The 24,168-nt window shown below is 49.6% G+C and overlaps 1 protein-coding gene across 5 annotated transcripts in view; it reads left to right on the top strand.

Annotated features, from left to right (window-relative positions):
- LOC138488473 (caspase-8-like) overlaps window positions 1-24,168 on the top strand; it is a 596,184-nt gene that overhangs the window by 376,632 nt on the left and 195,384 nt on the right. The gene's annotated exons all lie outside the window — the stretch shown is intronic.

Here is a 24,168-nt window from a genome sequence, read left to right on the forward strand (position 1 = left end):
TGGAATTGCAGGCTGCAAGGCTGTGGATGGGATTTCTGATGCTGAGAGATATGGCTACATTGCGGCGACGCATAAGCCGGGTGTGTCTGAGGCGTACAGGAGCATGTTCGGCTGTTTCACAGGGCTGGTATGCGGAATGGCAGGGCGGAGTCCCACTTGCATTGTGTTGCCGAGGGCATAAGGGCGGTAAGAAGTGGGTGGGGACTATGTAGCCTACTCGGGGGATAGGGGGCGGGAGGAATTCTAAGGGAGATGTTTCGGAGATGGTCGGGTGGGCATTGGGGAGGCTTCACAGTATCACAGCTTTGCTGGTTTGAGACTGGCAGAGACACATTTGCTGTGCCTTGAGTTCAGGCCTTCACTGAGGCCGGCTGCGCCTCCGGGATGGATGGTCGGCTGAGAGGTAGGGCGGCGATCAACCAATGAGGCTTCTTCATATTCGGAGGCACAGGCTGGGAGCAAGTTGTTCCTCCAGGCGCGGTGGCGGCCATCTTAAGGGGGTGCCGGGGCCTCAATGTGCAACCAAGGATGTTGCAGATGTCTGAGCTAGGCAGGATGGATGTGCTGGTCCCTAGATGTCGAATGGGACCGGCAGAGACACATTGACTCTGCCTTGACTTCGGGCCTTCACAGAGGACTGGATGCACCTCCCATCTGGATGGTCGGCTCAGAAGTAGGGGGGTGATCAACCAATGAGAGTGCACCATATTCGGAGGCGCCGGCTGGGAGCAATGTGTTCCTCCAGGCATGACGGCGCCCATCTTAAGGGGGTCAGGGGCCTCAATGTGCAACAAAGGGTGTTGCAGAAATGCCTTCGAAGTGGCATCGCCGGACCAGTTGGCTGCCTTCAAGATATCTTGCAGGTTACCGCTGACATTAAAAGCTTTGGATGCCATGGCACCTCTAACTGAGTGGGTGCCAAAACGTGATATGTCAATGCCAGCCAGGGCCATCATCTCTCGCACCCATCTGGCGATGGTGGCCACTGCTACCGCTTTAAACGGCTTCTTGCACATGAAAAAAAACTGTGAGACTTCCTGTGGTCTCACCTCGCTTGTCTTAACCTCATACTCCTTGATACAAGCAGCACTGCATAGCTTAGGCTGTTCTGCGAAAATAAGGGTAGGAACTACTCGAGGAATGGCACTTGTTGGCTTCGCTTTAGAGAACGACACCTCTTCTGCGTAGTAAAATGTCCTATACACTTCTAGTATCCATTACTTTTCTACTTGACACAAGGCACACAGCATTGCGAGCTTCTCTGACAACTGCTGATATGACAGGTCCCTATTCCATGGCCAATTCGTAAAAAAGTTGTAAAACCACATTGACTTCCCACAAGTTGGTGTACTTAGACAATGGGGGAGAACAGAAACTCTCGCCTCGCAGTAGGCGCACCACTGCAGGATGTTGCCCCCACCGCAGACCCCTCTACTAACTTGTGACCTGCTGAAACGGCTGACCTGTAAACACCCACGGTCCGGAAAGCTCTGCCCTGTCTTGCCAGCAAAGCAAGGAAATTGAGGACCTGGACTACAGGAGCAGAAATGGGATGAATACTGCACCGGCTGCACCATGAACTCCATCTCTTCTAAGCTGCGTCTTAGCTCTTGAGGGTAGATTGACCCCACGACTGCCTGATACATTCGGCGGCCGATCCGGAAATGCCCGGTGTTACGAAGTAAGTTACAAGGATACACTTGAGCTATAGGGTACTTCACAGGTAGTTTATTCATCTACTTCAGGTTAACAGGCTTCATCAGGTTACATCAAAGGAGCTAGGAAGATATTGTGGAGAGACCACTGGCTCCCACCACCCAGGCTACATCTCTATCAACTGCCTGGATCAGAACTCCAACTATGGCACGTTCTGCTCAGACATACAAGGTTCCACGCTGACATTACCACTCACAAGACCACACATACAGGGACCAGGACCAGACATACACACCTCCTTCCGTTTACTATGTGAAATATAGAAAAAATCAGCACCATTCACCCAACTCTCACACCACCTCTAAGACCGGACATTATCTCACCCTGAGACAGAGGCACCCAACCGGGCGTAACTAACTCCAGTCCCTACAGAAGACAAGCTCCACAACCTATACACCAAACCATCCAAAAAATCATTACTCCTCCCATCCATTCCTGGCCACAAATAGACATATAGTCTGCCACCCTAGAGAACTAACCTCTATACAGCTTCCTACGCCACCAGAAACAAGCAGAACACCTTCCATCCACCTCTGCCACTGATGGACCTCCACACTGCCACTCCGGTTCGCTATGTTGCCCCTCAATGGGCTGGTACACTGGCCCTTCTGTGCCATCAAAATACTAAGCTAACTTGCAGAGGCAACCACTGTCTCTGTATCAGTCACCTGCCACCAAACAAAACACACACACACAGGACTCCACAGTGGACTTAACCACCACACAGCGCACAGACTACTTACAACCCAATCTTAATCCGCTGGCCAGGCATCATTAAGACCCATCAACAACAATAGCAGGTACCAACCCAAACTCCCATGGCAGATGTGAAGAGTATCGGAAGACCAAACTGCGCACACACAAGCCAGTGAAAAGGGTGGCACAGTCAGCATCAATTTCCAGTGAAAGAATACAATGAGCCAACACACGATTTGATTCTCCAAACTTCCAAAAATCTCAAGTAACCTCAAAATCCATGACTCGCATTTGTGGTAGGCGGGCTCTCAGAATTGGCATGTAGAAAGCGTCCTTCCCAACATCTAGTCATACTACTGACAATCATTGTCAAATAAGTAACACAGACACACATAAACAGCACGTCCTCCTTTGACATCAGCGTGCAGCTGGAATCTAAACCACCACAACTCCAAATTACCCAGAATAAACATCTTCACTACTTTGTGTGCAACTCCACACCTTCATCAGCACACCATGTGTACCTGCAACAATGCTATAAACCAGCATTACATACTTCAACACATGCACTCTGCATTTCTCTCAATCACTTCCATTTAAACAAATGTTGTTTTGCACCACGGAAACACTCACACAACATTGTTGCTTAAACAAATGTTTACACAGTGTCAAGACACTAATTAGAAATCTCATGACATACAATTAGAAGTCCCCAAAGGGTACTTTTTCTGCAAATTTCTCAAAAGATTAACACTAGCCCCAACATGTCACCAAACAGGCACAGTAACATACTCCAACACACTACTAAAATAATGTGTCCAATGCTGCCTCCTACATGTCTCCTTGAAGCTGCAAGACTAATATATTCCTGAAATTCCTCAAAAGGTTAGCACTACAGGATAACATTATGCTGTGGGCTACGCTGTACCCACCCACATGGGGAACTATTGCAGACATAATCTACCCCATTTCGCTCCACTGTCTGCCAACAGAATGTACATGTAAGATGTAAACCTCCCATCTGCACCTTACAAAACAAAGAATAATTACAGGAGCCAATACACATTGCAAACATAACTCTGCTCTTATCACATGTGTGTTTCATTAAACGTTGCAGATTATTTCAATACTATAACCACTGCATTGCACTCACACCATACATATCAGTTAATTCATATTATTCATATAAGAGCGTTTCCATACAAAGCATTTCGTGCTTCATGAACTTGCGTATATATTTCAATTAATTCACATTAATGTGCATTACAGTCACATCAATTTAATCACCAGACACCCGTTAGAGTCTGGCACCTTCAGCACAGCCATAAATCAATGAAATAGTACGCCCTTGCAATGGCACCCCAACATATTTCATACATCATATAGATTAGATTCCAGTTTGCTCGCCTAAACCGCCACGACTACAGTACAGGGAATCAATAACCAAGGGAACCGACATCCCCAAAGCACAATTAACATGCGTTCCATTGTAGGTCAACAATCCATGGCTCTAGTCGTTCTCCGTCATCCAGTTCAATTTTGTAAAAAGGATACATAGAAATGCATACAACACAAGGTCACCACGTTCCCTTCACGCACTGAGGTCCTTTTCTAAGGCCTTGATGCTTGAATCCGCAATGGTCTGATTGTTCTAATCTGCAACGCCGAATGATGGCTCGCACCATAAAACGCTGTTGAGGCGCCTTCTTCTCACACGAAGGTCCATTACACTTGGAACCACGTAGCCTCCTCACACCGAGCTCCATTACTCTAAGGGCCATGTATCTCTGCTTGTGAGGTTGGCCGGTTCATCAGGAATCAGAACGCTCTCATCATTCCTTCACCGCCAACCCCTACACCAGTACCCTGACATCACCATTGTGACCAGGAGACGGCAAGGGAAAAGGAGCTTCCAGGCTCCAACCACTGCAACGGCAAACAGCATACCTCTTACGGTGCCATCCTTCATGCGCCTCCGACTCTGAAGTGCTGCTTTACGCACCCCACGAGGCCATGTATGTTAAATCAGGCCACTGATGGCCCTCCTCATTACATATTGTCCATGAACACTGCGCAGAGTCACTGGCTGCAAACTTGATTCACTTCTTGCTAACCCTGCATGAGCGCCCTGGTTATCTGCCATCTCCACACACAATGCTTCCTCCATGGAACAGCTGAGGGAAATTAAAAGTCTAATTCTTACTGGCTGAATACCTCTTTATCTCTCAACTTCGTGGATTCCTCTGCCCTCCCTCTCAGCTTCTCATTTAGCCCTGGTTGGTGGGGTTCCTCATGGGGGGCATTGGGCCTCCATCTTCCACATCACAGTCAAACAGCTCCCCAACTGCACCCCCCACGTCGCCAGTGTTAAAAAGTAAGTTACAAGGATACACTTGAGCTGTAGGGTACTTCACCGGTAGTTCATTCATCCACTTCAGGTTAACATGCTTCATCGGGTTACATCAAAGGAGCTAGGAAGAGATTGTGGAGAGCCCAGTGGCTCCCACCATCCAGGCTACATATCTATCAACTGCCTGGATCAGAACTCCAACCACACCACATTCTGCTCAGACATACAAGGTTCCACGCTGACATTCCACACTGACATCACAACTCACCAGACCATACATACAGGGACCAGGACCAGACATAACAGCAGGCAGGCTCCACCTGCTCCCGAACTCTGCACGCCAGGAGAGGCAATTTCCCAGTCTTCGTTAGGATGCTGAATCCCTGACGGATACATCAGGAGATCCTGCCTGGAAGGTATCACTCGCAGGAAATCCGTAAAATGTTCCATCAGTACTGGAAATCACGCTTGCGACTTCCAGTTCAGTGCTACTATGACCTCTTTGCTGTCACTGCGATCTTCCGGCTGAGGCAATAGTGCCATAAGTCTTTCATTAGCTCTACTGGCATCCTCTACTTGGTCCCTCCAAGGTGGTTGATATACCGAACCCTGGAGATGTCCATCCTGAGGAGGATGCAGCACTCTGCTTTGTCTTTTGCGAACACCTTCACAGCGAAGGAACCTGCCAGTAATTCCAGGCAGTTGATGTGAAGGGCCAGCTCCTCCTGCAACCACTTCCCAACTGTCTCCAGCTGGCCTCACTTAGCGCCCCAGCCGGCTCTGCTGGCATCGCACACTATCATTAACTCTGGCATATCCCCGAATATAGCTCACCCGTTCCAGGCCTCCGTGTTATGGAGCCACCACTCCAGTTCCGACCTCGATTCCTGATCCAGAGGCACCATCTGATGATACTTCAACCCATCTTGGAGGTGACAGATTTTTAACCTCTGAAGAGATCTGGAAGGCAGAGGGCCCGGAAGATCGCTTGGATGGAAGCTGCGAGGAGGCTGACAATCCTCGCTAGAACTCATAATGATATCTCCATCCTCATTAGCGCTGCTAGCAGCTACATCTTTATTGCTCTCATCTTTAGCCTTGGAAACTCCAGGGTCGCCCTCAGTGTTTATCATGAACCCTAGGAACTCAATGTGCTGTGTGGGGACCAGCTCGAACTTCTCTCGGTTTATCAGAAAACCCATGGAGGAGAGGAGCTGGGACGCCCATCGAACTTGCTTCCGCAGCGTTTGCTTGCAGTCTGCTAGCATGATTATATTGTCTAGGTACACAACCATCTGCATACCTCTCTCCCTCATGGCCGCTGCTACAGGTCTCATAATCATTGTGAACGCAGAACGAGATGCACTTGAACTGCCATATTGCCATGTGCCATGAGAAACTCGGATACTTGCGGTGATCCCTTTCTATTGGGACTTTCAGCTAGCCGTCCTTCAAATCCAACCGCACTTACAGTCTCTGCTCCAGAGAATATCCCTGAGGAGGTGAATCCCCTCCTTTTTGAAGTGCCTGTAGACCAACCACCCATTGAGTTTTCTTCAGGTTTATGACCGGTCTTGCCTCATCCATTCTGTGCACTAGAAACATTGTGCTGATGCGCTTTCACCACGCTCTACTGTACCTTTTTATTTTTCCCAACATGGTATTTTATTGGCATTTATGAATAACAACAGCTTTCTTCATCTTTATAATCTGTTCAACACATAAACAGACAAAACAACTGTAAGGTTGCCTCAACGGAGGCTAACATAAACATAAACGTAAATGGGGGTGTGTTCCGGGGTGGACCGGAGGGGATTGCGGCCGTCTCGTTTCAGCGATTCAGGGCTTTAGTTCATTGCTCGCGGTTGGGGGGATTGCTGTGTCTCGGTTGGGGCGCCTATATGTCTGCTAGTCCATCTTCATCAGCCATCTGAGTGGTGGCGGCTGTCTAGCTATACCCGGGAATTTCTGTATGAAGTCAAAAAATGGGTCCCAGATGTTGTAGAACTTATTACTGTTTCCTTGGCAGATGGCAGTGATTTTCTCAGCTGCTGCGATGTCCCAACATTTCACCCACCATACCGGGATCGCTGGCCCTTCAGGGAGTTTCCATAGTTTAGCGATCAGAATTTTGGCTGCCGTCAGTAGTTGTGTGCAAAGAACTGCCAAGTTGCCGGTTAACGGGAATTGTCCTTCACATGTGTCACCCAATAGGATAATGCCTGTGTCCCAAGGGATTGCTAGGCCTGTGATCAGTCGGATCTGTTCCAGGACCTCCCTCCAAAATCTTTCTGCTTTCGGGCATGTCCAAAGGAGGTGGAACAGTGAGCCTGTGTCTTTGCAGCCCCGCCAGCATTGGGTTGGCATAGTGGGATTACATTTATTTAGAATTTCGGGGCTCATTTACCATCTGTAGCAGACTGTAATGGCTCCGTCCTTATTTGTTACACATTTGGAGGCCTTGTGAATTCTTGCCCAAATGTGGCTCCAACTAGTCAAGTCTAGTTCCCTGCCTAGGACTCTCTCCCACCGCTTCATATAGGGTTCCTTAGATTCTGGGTCTGTCCTGTCCAGTAACCTGTACAGCGTCGCAATCTTTCCTTTGGGCGGGGTTGATGTTAATGTGTGTTCCAGTGCCGTGAGTGCTCTGTTTCCGTGTGTCCGCATTGCGTCGTGGGATAACCAGTGTCGGAGTTGGGCGTATCAGAACCTCTCAGACTCTGGAATTTGAAATTTCCTTTTACAGTCCTCGAACGTGAGTAGGGAGTCTCCCTCATAAAAGTCTGCTATGTGCTTCAGCCCACCCGCTTTCCATCTGGAGAAGCCATTTTGCCCCTGTCCTGGAGTGAAGTCCGGTTTTTCACAGATTGGCGAAAGCGGTCCTATCGTGCTTCTACACTTACACTTCCTTGCTGCCTGCTTCCAGCTGTCTACTGTATTCCTCGTGGTTGAAAGTGGTCCGGTGTTTGGGGACTGTTTAGGCCATCTGATATGTGGGAGGGATTCCAGCGGGTGTTGACTCCAATCTTCTTCCAATTTCAGCCAGCGGGGCTTGTCACCTTGTTGCCACATGAACGCTGCTGCGAGTTGAGCGGCCAGGCAGTACCTCTCGACCTCAGGGACTCCCATGCCTCCAGACCCAGAGCTTCTGAGCAGGACCTTCCTGGTTACTCGGGGTTTCTTACGCCACCACACAAACTTTATCATGCTTGCCTGTAGTTTGTTTGGCTTTTTTTCGGGAGTGTCACTGGAAGGGCCTGGCAGTTATATAACAGCCTGGGGATCAAGTTTGTTTAGAGCGTTGTGATCCTCCCTAACCAAGAGATCTGTTGATCTTGCCAGCGGGCCAAGTCTGCTTGCATGTCTTTCAGTAGGGCCGGGAAGTTCATTTTATATGTCCGTTCTGCGTGTTTGAGTAGGCGTACTCCAAGATAGTACAAATGTGATTTGGCCCACGGTTTCGGGAGTTTGGACGCTAGCGAGTCCTGTGTTGTTTTAGGAATGTTGATCCCTAGTGCTACAAATTTTTTAGGGTTAATTGAGAACCCAGAGGTCTCTTTGAAGTGGCTCAGCTCTTCCCAAAGTGCTTGCAGGGATGTGTCTGGGTGCACTATCGTTAACAAAATGTTGTCTGCGTACAGAGCAACTTTATAATTGTTATCCTTGAACTTGAGGCCTTGGATTGCTGTGTTCCGTTTCCTAGCTGCAAATGGCTCCATTGATAGGGCAAAGATGAAGGGAGACAGGGGGCAGCCTTGGCGAGTGCCTCTGGTGTTTTCGATCCTCGGGGACAAGGTTCCGTTGATTCGCAGGTTAGTGAAGGGATGTTGATAATTTGCCATTGTCAATTTTCGAAATCTAGGCCCCACTCCATAGTGCTTCAATGTTTCCCCTATGTATTCCCAGTCTAGCATATCAAACGCCTTGTGCGTCAAGCGAAACTACTGCCAATTCCCTTCCCGTTCTGTTGTCTGTCTCGATGATATTCAGGGTGCGTCTAATATTGTCCATTGTTCCGACCCGGGATGAAACCCGTCTGATCTGGATGGATAAGGTCTGGGAGGAGCCTGGCCAGCCTGCTTGCTAGTAGCTTCGAGAAAATGTTAGAGTCCACATTCATTAGAGATATGGGGCTTTATGATGCACAAAGTTCTGGGTCCGTGCCCGGTTTCCGAATCAGGATTGTGATTGATTCTTCCATTCAGGGGGTGGTAGTACCCGTTTCCAGAAATGAATTAAAAAGTGAGGCTAGACGGGGGGCCAGGATGTGGTTGAATTTTTTGTAGAACGGTGCTGGGAGTCCGTCGGGGCCAGGGGCTGTGTTCTTCAAAGAACGGATTACTTCTGCTACCTCTTCCGGGGTTATAGGGTCTTCCAGGGAGTTGGTTAGTGGGTGGCGTGCCAGGCGTGGGGCCTTACCCAGGTATGCTCTGTGTGCGGTTGCCTCTGTTGGTTTCCCTGACATCACGTTTCTGTGATATTCGGACATGATTGCCAATATCTCTGAGTCTGAGCAGCGGGGGGGGGTCCCCTCTCGGTCCCGCAAGGATGTAATGTTGTTTCTGGTATGGGTTTTTTTAAGCTTATGGACCAGCAATCGGTTGGTCTTCTTACTGTTCATATAGTAGTACTGTTTTGTGTACGTTAGTGCTCGTGCAGTTTGGTCTGCTAGGTGCATTTCCAGGGTTACTTTCGCTTTGCGAAGCTCGTGCCATGATTTTATCGACTGGCGCTTTTTGTGTTTGATCCCTTCTGAGCCAATTCCGCTTCTAGCATTTCTAGTTTGTGCTGGTGCCTACGTCTGGGCGCTGCCGAACAGTTCATCGCCACCTCCTGGATCACCGGTTTCATGGCGTCCCAAACTGTGGCTTCCGCGGAACCCTTGCCCAAATTCTCCACAAAGTAGTTGGTCAAAGCTTCTGCTATTTCTTGGCTATCCGCTGTGTCCGTGAGGAGGCGATCTTGCAGTTTCCAGATCCTGTGCCGTGGTACTGGTAAGCCTACTGTTTGGAGATGTGCCACTACTGGGGCGTGGTCGGAGATTGCCCTCAACCCAATGTGAATGTCGGAGATGCAGGGGTATAGAGCGCTTGATATGAGTAAAAGGTCTATCCTGTAAAAGCCCCTGTGGACATGAGAAAAGAAGGTGTAGTCCCGATCTTTATCATGGGCCAACCTCCAGCATCCACTGTGCCCGTCTCTTTTAGGAATTCTGCAAAACCTAATGCTTTCGAAAAGTCTGTGCGAGCGGGTGGCAGGGTTTTGTCCTTAGATGGGTACGGGGTGAGATTGAAGTCCCCACCTATTAGCAGCTTGCCTTCCACGAATGATGTTATTACTGGGAGAATCTTATGCATGAAGCATTCCTGGGCCTCGTTTGGGCAGTAGATTGCTATAATAGTTATCGAAAGGTCAACCATGAGGCCCTTGATCAGCAGAAACCTGCCCTCTGGGTCTCGCTTCACTGTGACCCTTGAAAGAATTGCTGTTTGACTGAGCGGGATCGCTACTCCACCTCTCTTTTGACCGGAGGATGCAAAATATTTTTGCGGATACCTTTGGTATTTGATGCGTTGCTCGTCCGATGCCAACGGTGGGTTTCCTGTAGGCAAACTATGTCTGCCTTTAGTTGTGCCAGGCGGTGTTCCACGGATTTCCGCTTTCTAGGAGAGTCATAGTTACATTTTGTATAGTTGTACCCATTTAGTGATGACCTGGGTCCGTCTGGTAGGGGCTGTTAAACTCGATCCATCCCCGGACCGCTTGGGCGGTTCTTGTTTGCTTTGGGCTCTGCCCTGAACATTTGCCTCCCCTTCGGTGTCCACCCCCAGCCCCACCAGTAGAGCACAGTTTGGTCGATTGGGCCAGCCTTCGACCACTGGGGACTCCGGCTGGGCCTCCACATCATGCTGCTGGTATGGCCCTTGGGCCTCTGCTGCTTGGCGGTGATAATTGTCTGTAGCTTAGTTGCAATACTTTGTTTCCGGGTGGCTGAATGTAGTTTGCAGTCGTGATTCTCGGCTGGAGTATAGAGGTTCTTATTTGATCCTTTAGCCAACTTTGCCTGGGCGTTTACCTTTGTGAGGGGGTCCCCTAATTCTCCTGCATCGCCTCTCTGCACGTGACCAAGAGCGGTTTTGGTTCCTTATGGCCTCCTTGTTCTGAGAGGTCGTCCTCATTGTTACTTCCCTTCCTCGCTTCGGGATTCAACAGCTCCTCTGCCTCGTGCACTTTGCATATGTGGCTGACGCTCCCATTCCGGGAGAAGATCAAGGCCGTGGGGAAACCCCAGTGGTAAGGTATGACTTTTTCTCTTAGCTACTCCGTAACTGGCTTTAGTGCTTTCCTCTTCTGGAGCGTGGTGTAGGCGAAGTCTTGGTAATGAGGCATCACGGAAGAGAATCCGCGGGGAGTTTCTTGCTTCTCGCATGATTTCTTCCTTGACCTTGAAATAGGGCAGTCTGGCTAGAACATCCGGCGGAACTTAGGAGTTGGCCCTGACTCTGGTGCAGTGAACTCTATCGAGCAATATGGAGGGGGCGGGGGGGAGTCCGGAAGCGTCAAGATGTAATGGAAGAGGTCACTTATGTAATGTTCCAGTTCTGCCTCTGGTATGTATGTTGGGATGCCTCTCAGCCGTATGTTATTACGGCGGGAGCGGTTTTCTGCGTCTTCCTGTTTAAGTTCCAGGGCGTCACATCTCGCTTCCAACATTGCTAGCCGGTCAGCCCCTTTTTCAATCTCATAGCCATGGTCGCACACCGATGTTTCGACTTCTCCTGTTCTGGTTTCCAGCTCCCCAACTCTCCCTTGCAGTTGTGTAATGGTATTCTTCACCTCTTTTGTGCCACTTTGGTATTCCTTGGTTAAGGCTGCCAGGAGGTCCTGTAAGTCGGATTTTGTGACCGATTGGTTTGAGATTTCCCGATGTGGTTCCATTTGTGCGTTTTCAGCGATTGATCTGCCTAATTCTGGCCGGTCTCCTCTTCTGGACCTGTCTGGTGTGGGGGTGGTTAGCAGGGTCGCAATGTCTGCTTGCTTTGACGTTTTTTTGGCCGTGGTGACGGCTGGGGGGCTGCTCGAGCTTGTATATGGTGTGCTTAGGATATTCGGGTGCCAGACTGTCCTGCTTGTGATTGCTAGGTTGCTGCTCTGCGTCCTTGTATACCTGGTACCTGGTCGCCTTATGGTGCGTCGGTCTCCGGACCAGGGTCGAGGGGTTATCCCTTGAAGTGAACAGGGTGAGGCGCCTGCTGGCTTAGGTGCTTTACACTTAGGACTGTTAAATGGTGTTGTGCTTCCCAGACTCTGAATCAGGTCAATTCGTGGTGTCTAAGCGGGTGCCTTTAATGGTGTCCCCGGGACCTCTCTGGGCTTGAAGCATTGGCTGTTTAGCTGAACATCCTTCCCTACACACCCAGAGCCGACAACGCGAAAAAGGGTGCCAGAAGATGCAATCGGAATCGGTGCCGGCTGCTTTTTGGGTGCCCACCTTGGTCTCTGTGGTGTCACGACTCCATACCATTGGTTCTCGTTCCCAGGGGGTTCTCCCTGTGTCTCCGGCACTTAGGCTGGGCGCAGTGGCTACACAGACCGCCGGAGCTCTGTGGTCCAGGTGCTCCTTCCGGCTGCCTGGGGGGCCGCTGCCTTCAAGCTGTGCCCTCAGCTGCTCTGTCTCCCCGGTTTACCTCCCTGTGCTCCGTCTGCATGGGGCACCGGACTGGTTCAGATTGGAAGGTGTTGCCACTCCAGCTTGGGCCTGATGGCCCAAACCACACCCTGGGGCTCCGGTACCCCCCGATCTCCTGTGCCAGGGCCTCGATCAATGCCGCGTTGAGCTGTGGGGCTGCGCACCGAGGCCTGGCTGTCCCCGGCGATGAGTCACCGGGTCATGTAATTCAGACTCCCCGGTGGTTGCTGTCTCTTTTTGTACCGGGACACCGTGGCAGGGCTGTGTGTTGATGGTTCCCTCCTTTGCTGATCGGTTGGTGATGAGCTGCCTGGTGCCGACCCAGTCACCCCGGAGGCAGCCCACCGCTTAATGTGCCTCTGGTTTCTGCTCAGCGGCGTTTGTGGAGCTGCCCGCTGTTTTTTGCCCGGCTCCTCTTTGCTCGGTGGTCGGCGGTGTGCTGCCGGGTGCCGATCCCATCACCCCGAAGGCAGCTCACCGCACAACGCGCCTCTGGCTCCTGCTAGGCGGGTTCTGCGAGGCAGTCCGCTGCTTATGGGAGCGGCTGTCCCTGCCCGAGACTTCCTCCACCCCTCAGCACCTCAGGGCACCGTCGTGCTGGTGCCTCCTATCCCTGTCCCTCAGAGGCAGTCCACCGCTCGATGGGCCTCAGGATCCTGCCCGACAGTCTTTGTGGAGCCGCCCGCTGTCTTGGGGTAGGCCCCCTGTTTGCTCCGCCGCTGGCGGATGGCTGCCGGGCGCCGACAGTCACCCCGATGGCAGCTCCCCGCTTGGTGCTCCTCTGGCTCCTTCTTGGCGGGCAGTATGGAGCTGCCCGCTGTTCTGGGGGCCGCTCTCCCCGCCCGAGGTTTCCTTCACTCCTCGGTACCTCAGGGGCTCCGTCGGCCCGGTGCTTCTTGCCTCCCCCTTTTGGGCTAGCCGTGACGGCTAGTTTCGTGCAGATCCGAGGGAGTTGCCGTCACCGCAGGATCCCGGCTGGTTTCCTCAAACGCTCAGCGTCGCTAAGCCGTCTGGTGCCGATCCCATTACCCCAAAGGCTGTTCTAGGGACGGAGCGCCTCTGCCTGTGGGCTGTGCCTGGACCCCGCGTGTTGCCGGGGGCTGATTTAGTCCCTCCTGGAGGCTGCTTACTTTACCAGGAGCTTTCGGTGCTGCCGGGCGGTTATGTGAAACTGCTCGAACCTGCCCGCCATTTTAAGAATGGCGCTCTCGGACCCCCGGCGCCACTTTAGGTTCGATGTGCGCACCGTGCCAGGGTGCTGACTGTGCCCAGAGTTAGCGCCTTTCATGCCGGATCTCTTCAGGTGCCGGAAACTTCCTTTGGGAGTGCTAATTAATGTTTATCTCTGGAGCATTATAGTTAGATGCGTGGCGTTTGCCGGGAGCTCTTATGGAGCTGGACCGACTTCCATGGCTCCAAGCCACGCCCCTCTACTGTACCGTTGTTGACTAGCTCTCTGTTCTCTCACTAGCAGCGTGCTTTCCTCCTGTGCTGATTTTAGCTGTGGTCTTGGCTGTCTAAATCGGCTCTGCAGTGAATTCTAGTCTGAATCCCGCTACTGCCTGAAGCAGACATGCACCGCTGGAAAGCTCTTGCCAGTGTTTCAAATACAAACATGTTCTGTCCCCAACTGGAGGCTAAAGATTCATTTGTCTCACCCGTTTGGACTCCCTGCTGTCGGTAGTAACCTCGACCTCTGCGTCTTCGAGTACTGTGACCTCTCGCTGGAAAGAAGGTGTCTTGCTGACCTGACTCCCAGTATTGTGATCTGGGGTTGTGAAGTCTTTGCTGGGATTGGAAGCGACTGGCTGCATGACCTCTACTGCGGCTGGTCCGCAGAACTCTCCAGGGACTATCTTTTTGATGGAGGTCTGTGCTTTTTCCAGGGCTGTATACGTGCCCACGATCCTTGCCATTCCTTTAGCGAAAGCATTGCCGAATAGGAGGCTCTGTGCGGCCAAACTTGATTCATATGAGGCCAGATCACCCAGCTTTGAATCGATCTTCAAAAACAGACCTCTCCTCGACGATAGAGCACAGTTTGCATTGCCCAGAAGGCACAGAGCTCTTTGCGCCCAGCTCGCCAGTGTGTCAAGGTCAACTGACTCCCCTGTGTCCCTGGGCTCATTCCGCCAGGTCCATTATCTTAGCATTGGGGTCTGCCAGGTCCAGCACTTTCTCCTGGCACCCTTTCCACGCTCAGTCCATGCCTTATCTGCGGTCCCTTGAGGCTTTAGATATGAATGTGATCATCTTGGGATATAGCTCGGGAGTTTCCACCACTTTCCCTGGCTTTTCAGGTCGGGGGCATTCTCTGTGTCATATACATGGTGAAACATACTGCCTCTCTCCCACTGTGCAGGGTTCTCCGGTCTAGTGTATCCCCTTTACCCATATTTTATTGTGAAACCCTACACACAGGATCCCTTAAGCTAATCCTATCCACAATAAATGCCTTTATACTGTAAACAAAATGTATTTGAAACTTCGGCTTCCACAATGGTATATAGGACTCTCAAATCTAGGCCTGTTTCCTCTGCTGCACTGGACAAAGATCGCCCCAGCCAAACAATTTCGAAGCTTACGGTATGTATATCTCACACCACCAGTGTGGACACAGGCACGGCCAAGCATCCATGCATGGTAGAATGCTGCTATGGCTATGTTCATCCGGTCTAGTGCGACACATAGCCGTCCAGACGGAAACACTTGACGTACCTCAACACCTCTGCCACTAGCATACAGCGAATACCATCCGAAAGGAAGTCTGTATCGCTGGCCACACATTGACTCTCTCAACAATAGCAATCTAGCGCAAACCCTCTACAGCGCCCACCCACGTGCCTGGCCTCCCTTTGGACAGGTTAATCGAGCCTTGCCAGCCACCTAAGCCCTAGAACCGCAACATGCACACATGCATCTCCTAAACTAACTCCTTAGAATTTTCCACCACACTGACTACGGTCACTGAGGGCATTCCAACCGAATAAAGTGCATTGAGGCCACACAAGTGGGCAAAGAGCACTATATAAATAACAAAATACAATACAATACATGGCTACCCTCCGGGATGGTAGCCAGTTGTTAGATCAGGGGTGTAGAATCGAATCTGTGTCAAGCATGTCCGCCAGCTCCTCTCTGGGCGCCTCCAGGTGCTTTTACTTTGACTTCCTCTTCCTGCTTTCCGATTTAAGCATGGATTTGAAGTCTGACAAGTTAGACACTACGAGGAGTCAATGTCCCCTATATTTTGTGCCCCTGGGCAAGGGGGTAGGATGCTCAGCATCGTATACCTCTGCATGAAAGCTCCCCTGAGCTTTTCAAAGGTGTCGACAGCCTCCAGAGGCTTCGGTTTCCCCTCCTTCACAGGACCCAGGGGAGTCAAAGAGGCTTTTCTCTTACGGGTCCGGTCCCTCCGATATGGAGGATATCCAAGCACTTGTATGTGAGGAGACTGGTGCCTAGTGTTACTAGCACCTTCATCAAAAGCCACCTGTTGACAGTGCCCGCGCTCCAGAGTATAAATTGTGTGATCCGCGATGTGGAGCGTTATAGAATCCTTCTTCAAATGCCCATTATTTGCTCAGTGCAGGCAAGCGTCTTGCTCCAATCACTCACTGCAACATAGAATTGCCAGTGCATGCCCGGGCGTCAGTAAATGTTGCACACGTAAAGTGTAGTCCGGGAGTCGGTAAGACCCGATTCGCCCGGCCGGGCTGCGTACACTCCGGGTAAACACAGAGCGCAGCTGTGGCCCCAGTGTGTGAGCTTAATTCTGAATCGCAGCTGACACATTTGCTAGTCTCCACGCACTACATGGCAGCATTCGCTGTGTATAACAACTTGCAATATTAGCACTCACGAATATTCTACCAATAATTATTGTATCATGAAAACGTCTTAGTGCTATACACAAATATGCAATACAACACATAGATTGGGTCCTTCCGAGGTGGAACCAGCTACATGGGCTACTTATTTTGCTAAGAGCAGAAATGGAAGAGGAAAAGACCTGGGCAGGAAGTGACATGCAGTGCCCACGGACAGGATATGGACTAATGGACTACTAGAGAAACAGGTTTTGGTGGGATATGTAGTTCAGTTTCTGTTTTGTTGTATTTTCAACAACAAAAAAAGGGGCTTAAAAAAGTAAGATTCACGGGTTGTGGTCAAGATGGCGGGCTAAGCGGATGCAAATGGCATGAGCTCTGTACCCACATGTAAAGTTAATGGTGTAACTCTCCCCATTACCTGCATCCACGAGAGTCGCAAAAGAATGGGAAAGGCTGTTAGGCTGGTCCTGAGCCCCGATTGAAGGATCAGCCCTGGGGTGCCGCTAAGCCTACGGCAGGTGGAGAGAGGTTGTGAGCAAGGGTGGCAGCCAGCGAAAGATGGCGGACGGAGCAGCTGATGCGGGTCAGTACACCCACTAGAGCGCCAAGTAAGTGGCAGGCGCATTGAGCTTCCCAGACGGGGGAGCGTCAGGAGTGAGAAGAGAGGGCTGCTAACCCCTGTGACAACCGGCGTTTGCCGGTGAAGTTAACAAGACTTCATACGGCAAGAGTGCTGCACTATCCAAGTGGAGGGAGCGCTGAGTGAGTGAGAAGCAGGCTGACTGTCGCAGCCGGCTAGTGAATTCCTGAGGTTGGAGCAAGTGAAGGAGGCGGTGGGAGCAACCTGGCATGGGGCCATAACTGGCCGTGCGGTTCGGGGGCAGTGCTAGGAGGAGGAAGAGGAGGCCCCCTGAGGATCGCGCAGCAGTAGCGGCCCTGAGACGAAGGGCTGCAGCAGGGCGAGGAAGGACGGTGAGGGGCGGCAGGCTCCGGCAAGAGTCTCCAGTTAATGGAGGCCTGAGGGTGTTACGTTCACCTGGTCTCTGCGGCGGCGTTGGGGCACGGTTGCAGCCCTCCCTGAACTTGAATCACCCCCTTCAGGCCTCTCCCTCAGTAGAAAAGCTGTGAGCGGAGGTACGTGGTGATACTGCTCCTACGTGGAGATAAGAGTGCGTGAGTGCGCCAATCTGTGATTGTTGCACCTCTCGAATCCTTCACCCCAAAGTACGGTTTCTGTGAGCATACGCCGGCCCATAAAGCTCACCTGTGAATTATGGAAGATAAGCTTTCCGTCCTGCTACTTCTGGCAGGGGCGCGTCAAATGGGATCTATTTCCTTCACTGATCCCTGATAAGGATTAGTCCAGTCCCGCTGCGACTATGCTTCTCCTTATGATTGCTAAGTCTTTCTTGAGCTCTTGTGATGCTGTTCGTTCTGTTTAATGTCTTTATATGTTGCTCCTATTTATGCCCGCAATAATGTCTCTCTTCTGTTTTCTTCCCTTAGATGGAAATGCGGTCTCAATGCAGCTGTGAGACGCGGCCGGATGGAAGATGGATGCTACCGCAATGTTCGACAGCAGGTAAGTGATGGTTTAAGGAAAAGCGCAAAGTATGGCGAAGCGAAAGCTTAAACTGACTGTTTTTTCTATGTCTAACCTTGTCTTGTGTTTTTCCTTGCAGGCGCTGCTGTCGACGATGGAGCGTGTCGTGCTGCGGTGCCAAGATGACGATTTCGGCGTTCCGGAAAGTGTAAAGATGAATACTTGGTTCACCGAAGAGATGTACGGGTAAGAACAGCTTTCCCCAGTTGGTAAGTTTGCTGGCAGGAAGCAAGATGTCCAGGAAGCAGGATCTTCAAAGGTAAGTCTGGCCTCCGGCATTGGTGAGCGTTACGCTGCTTGCAAGTGCAGAATAACGTGAAGCGTCTGTCTTGCGGATCGGGGCAGCTTATATAGCTGAAATCGTGGGCATGCACATTAGGGCCGGCTTACCAGCCACACCCTGCCACTCCTAGAGAGTGAGCACGTGCGAAGGCAATCCATTAGCAGCCACACCCAAGAATACACTCGGGGCTGCTTAATGGATGGAATGTTCAAGGTTAATGCATCCTGCTTAATGGATGGAATGTTCAAGGTTAATGCATCTGAAGTGCTATGTCCATAATAAAAGCTTTTTGGTGTTAAATGGATGTTCTTTTTTACTTTTGTTCATGAGCCTAGCGCCAAAGGCGCCAGGACAGTGTCCACTCAGTTCTCCTGTGCATGCGGCCCCTGCATGCCTGTGCCCCTGACTTCATGACCATGACAGAGGGGGAAGGCAGCACCTCCATCGAGGGAGTGTTAAAGACTGGAGGAGATACAATATGAGAAGGCTGTCTCTCCCTGAGCCTCAGGAGAGATCTCCCAGCAGAGGTGTTTGATCTGATGGACCTTGGGGCATGAATGAAGGAACTGGGTGCTGGAAAGAACAGCAGAGGATATATTTGTGGAGCATAGGCCCAGCCCCACTAGACCCCAGAAGAGGTGGAACGATGTGGTGAGTGATGCGACTGACCACAAGGAAGCGGAGGAGGTCTGGAAGTGGACGGTGCTGGGGGAGTAATAAAAGTAGAGAGAGAAGAATTGGCCCACCCAGTGAGGAATTGCTGCCCCGGATGCAGTTTGGTGGAAGGTCGGGTGGCGCAGGTTAGGTCCCATGCAGAGAGCGACAGGAGAGCAAACTACCCAGGAAGGCGACACTGGGTGGTCCCTCAGCAGGGGGTGTGAAGGCAAAGCTCACGAGGCACAAGAGTGCAAGAAGCGCAGCCCGGAGGACACTATCTTGAGTGGAGGAGGCTTCGGAGGGGTAAGGCAGGAAGGGAAGCCACTTGCATGGGCAGGGCATAAGATGTATATGGGACCAAAGAAGAAGGTCGCCACCTCTAGGGCCCGGGAAATGGAGAAACACCAGCGAGGGCACACTCAAGCTACACTCCAATTTGGGACCCAGGAGGAGAGGGGTGGAGGAGCGATGGCTTTTACCATGGAGGATCTGCATGCAGCACTGGCCAAGTTTAAAGGGGAGATCACAGAGACTGTGAAGACAGACAAAGCCAGCATTAAGGAAGAACTTTTGCATGTGATTACGGCAAATCGCAGAGACATTGCAGCGCTTGGGGATGAGTGATGGAGGTGGAGGGCCACATCACGGACCTGGCGGTAAAGGTGCCCGAACTGGTGCAGCAGGCGCAAAGTGCAGAAGAAAGGATACGAACCTTGGAGGAGAAATGCGAGGATCTGGAAAACAGATCACGGAGGGAAAATATATGGATCAAAGACCTTAAGGAAGGAGTGTCAGACTGATCTGGAGGGGTGTTTTTTCGGGAGATGTTTGCAGGCCTCACAGACGGAGAGCAAGGGCAAGGGCTGAATATTGAAAGAGTGCATAGAGTGGGAAGGCGATGTAAGAGTTTATTGAGAAGCCACCCTCAACACAGGGAGTTCCTTCCCTCCCCACTCACGTGGTTATGCAACAAACGCCCTATCTCAGACACATATCATGCCCCTTGGATTCCTCGCCCCTTAGCTAACAATAAGCCAAGAACCAGACCGGTGTACGGGAAATATATTGGTATTTATTTAAATTAAAAGTGATTAGAAATTAGTATGACAATGTCAAAAAACACTTTATACGTGGCACAACAGAATCAACTTCTCGCAGCATAAATAATTCACAAAAGTGAGTTAAAAAGAACACAATCAAAATTCTTCACTTTCTGCAAATTTCACTTCACGAAATAATTACACTGATCAATAACAAAGGCACTTATGTAATGTTGTGCGATTTTGATTTTCCTGCATGCTTAAAAGGGTATAAGTAGGATTGCAAGATTGGTAAAAATACATATGGCAATTATAATTTTGCCCACACCTTTGGTTTAAAATAAACAACGGGTATCACTTTGTTTTTCAGACCCTCCTTTGCTTTGGTCTATGTCGGGAAGTCGGACAGAAAAATTGGAATGCTTTGGGGAGTTTTGGATTTCAGACCGCCCTTACTGAAAGGCCTGTATTGGGGATGCTGGATAAAAAGGTTGGACTGATTTAAGAACAAAGACACCCCTCTGCCTTAAGAAGTCGGGGTCAGTTGGACAACAAGGATTACCCAATTAATTTATAGACTATAGTTTTCAGCACACACTGGGAAGTGAGCTTTGTTAATTTAGAATTTTAACAAAATTCACCCTGTAGTGTTCTGCCAAATGGGGAATTAATTAATATTTTTGGTCTACACCGTTTTGCCCCCCACCCACTATAAAGGGAAATAAATCCATACAAGCAGACACCCCCTCCTTTTGGTTTCCCAGGGCTCAGTTCTACTTACATAGCAAGCCTCTTTTTAAGGTTCAGGAAAGCCAGCTGCATTTTAGGACACTCTGGAAAGATAGGGCAGGGTTCTGGACACTCCACTGACAAAGATGGCCTCTCGCTCTCCTCCGTAGGACCCAGTCAGCTTTGAGGCCTTCCTAGAACTAGACAGCTCCACCCAGATGCACTCTCAGCAATCTCCTCTGGTGTCTCCTTACAGCTGTCAGATGGTACATTTCAGCAGCCTTCCTGGTGGCATGTCGCTTGTATGTCTGCTCCCATCTTCCTTTTTCTGTCCCCTGTCCTCGTGCAGTCCCCCTTATATAACAGCGATGACGCCACCAATTTTACAATCTTGGGGAAGTACCCTGCAATAATTCCTGCCACTAGGATTGGACAGTTACCCTTCTCTCTCCTCCCAAACCCAGCCTCCAAGTCAAGATTGGTTTAGTGGTCTGGAGCAACATATGGCAATTCCCATTTGTAATTGCCCTTTAGGTTTTTCCCAAAAGTTGAAAGGAGAATAGTTATGCATCACAACTTCATGATTTTACTAGCAACTGCCATACTAGACATATTTTCTGATTCAGCTAATCATGGAGTATTAGATAAGCTGACCACCAAATCCGTACCATATAGCACAGCCATGTGGCACCTTTCTGCCGTTTCCATAAAAAGCACAACAGTTATGAATATGTGAGTTATTAAGCATATCGCTAATTTCATTTTCCACCCACTCACCAACTCTCATATTTGGAACATGTTCAGATCCACCAGAAACCTAGTTTAACTAGCCATTACAGTTCCCCGAGTCATAGGTAGCTACATTTCATATCCCCAAAATCGCCTGGAAATGACATTCATAAATCATACGTAGATTAAATCCATCCGTCTTATGACGGCTGAGAAAAAGGCCTAAATGATAATGGTCCTTTTAAATTAATTGTGAATCTTCATGTGGGACAAATGGCCCTGACTTATGCCTACTATTCTCAACACGGCTCTAAGCCACAGGCGGGGATTTGCAAACTTCTTACTCCGTGGAGCAATATCTGTTATCTACAAAAAGAAGTTCAAATTACTAAAAGGTGCCAAACCCACATGGGTATCCTGTCTCGCAGTCAAGTAGCACTATGATACTCAAAAAATACAAATTGTATTAGTTAAACAAAGTTCATTACTCAAAAACATCATTAAAAATGATCATATCACATAAAATAATCAATCTGGTCTAAAACCCACACAAGTGAAAACAGCCTAAATCAATTCTAAGATTAAATTCAATGTCTGGTCAAACCCGTGTGGTCTAGTCACACTGAGTTCCCTTAGCCTGTGATGTCATTATGTCTATTGCATATTTTGATTTTTCAGATTCCCAACTTGTACAAGTTTCTGTCCCATTCACACAACAATGTAGGACATTCTTCAGGGGTGTGTAGTATCTTGTGTCGATTCTATTCAAGATGAAACCATATTATCAAACCTCCGTCTTCTTGTAAAGACGATGTACCCTGTTAAAATAAAGGAGGCACTATATTACTCTCTCATATCACAGTTCTGGTCCTATAAATAAACTAGCTGTGTAACCCTTATCCCCATAAAGGTGAAAAGTATGTTGTTAATTACATACCTCTCTGACTCGAGGGTTCACTATGCTGGAGTCTTTTATAACCAAGAATGGTTAATTTGACGGCAAAATTCCAATTGTTTTAGAACTTGATGCCTTGTCTCCTCTATCTTCTGTCCTAGTATACAACACATGTCAACATTAGACTCATATTGGCCTGATATAATGTATTATCATATCTTGTTTTCCTAAAAAATGGATCTTACCCTGTTGTTATAGACTTATGGCCACATCGTCATTCCATCAACTCATGTTATGTTCCAACTTCTCAAAATTATTCAAATTTCCAAAAGGCTATCTGTTCCCTGAAAGATATAAAGATGGGAACAAAAAAGCCCTCAGAAATGTGTCCGCTTATTTGACTGACTCATGCCTTCCAGCCATTTGTTTTCACTGGGTCAGCCTGTTCCCAGAGGTTTTTTTTTATCAGTCTCCTTTGTGCTGGAAGCTTGCTTGTTGGAAGTGGGTGTCCCCATTTTCACACATATTAGTCATGCTCTTGCCAAGGGGTTACTTTTCTTTTAGTCAATGCTTTCAGAGCCAGCAGGTCTGGAGAACACTGAATTTCGACGCATTTAGCAGGACATTTTATTGCATTGGTCATTAGATGGGAGATGCGACATCCAGGCTGGAAGTGGGAGATGTCCTTGTGAAGTTTGCCCACAGCCAGCAAAAGGCCTTGGGCTGACATTTTCCATGAGGATGAAGTGGCTCTTCAAATGTCACTGGAGGTTTGTAGGTGAAACATAATATACATTGCTTTTGGTCAACCTGCACATCATGTTTTGTTTTCCTGACATTTTTCTGTGAAAAGTGATATTTATTTTACTTTTTAAAAAGGCATAGGTAGTAGAGGTGGATGCAGGAGGGGATGGGGGACAATGAGGAGCGGGGGGGCTGCTCGCTGTTTGCAAATGGGGGACACATCCAGAACCTGGATGGGGATCCAGGGACAGTTGGACTGCTGGTGGCGGGGGACTATAACTTTGCCATGGACTCGCATATGGACCGCTCAAGTGGGGGTGAGGTGTCGCGCATTGTAAATAATGTCTTAACAATTAAGAAGGAAAATTGAGGAAGTGGGTATCGGGTATACATGGCGAATACACCATTCGTGAGCTAAGGATTACTCCTTTTATTCCCACGTCCACAAAACATATTCCCGATTGATTATATTCTGGCAACGCAGAGGGTAGTGAGGGCTACCACAAGGGTGCATATAAGTAGCATAACAGTGTCGGATCATGCACCAGTTACATTGGAGTGGGAGGAGAGAGGAACGCAGAGAGGGCATAAAGGATGGAGGCTAGAAGAGTACCTCCTCAGGGATGAAGGGATACGGAAACAAGTAGAAGCTGAAATAAGCAGGTATATGGGGAAGAACAGGGAGGGAAATGGGGCTTTGGGGGAATAGTGAGACAGATTCAAGAACCAGATGAAAGACCTTCTGATAGGAGTGGTAAAAGAACTGAGGGAAACTAGAAAGGAGGCAGAAGCGGAGCTAGAAAAGTAGATGGAGATTTGAGGCAACCCACAAGGCGAAAGGGACTAACAAATTCGCCAGGCAGTTGGCCCATTTGAGGGGACAGCTCAAACAGCTTAGCGGCAGATTCGTGGAGAGTACCCTACTGAAGTGCAGGCAGACATTTTATGAGCACGGGAATAAGGTTGCGACGGTTCTAGTGAGGCAGCTGAGGGGCAGGGAACATAGGGCCTTTATAGCAAACCTGGAGGACAGGGAGGGGAGACTAGTAGGGATGGAAGGGGTTAAGAGAAGGATCATTCAAGAGTTCTTTGCTAATCTCTACAGGGAAGAACCGTGTGACACTGAGGGGCAGCTGATATACCTGGCAGGGCAGAGGGGACCGCGGTTTTTGCCCAAAGAGAGCAACTAGAGGAGCAGATAAC

The sequence above is a fragment of the Ambystoma mexicanum genome, chromosome 9 (genome assembly GCF_040938575.1).
Source record: "Ambystoma mexicanum isolate Mex_15411 chromosome 9, UKY_AmexF1_1, whole genome shotgun sequence".
Taxonomy (NCBI): domain Eukaryota; kingdom Metazoa; phylum Chordata; class Amphibia; order Caudata; family Ambystomatidae; genus Ambystoma; species Ambystoma mexicanum.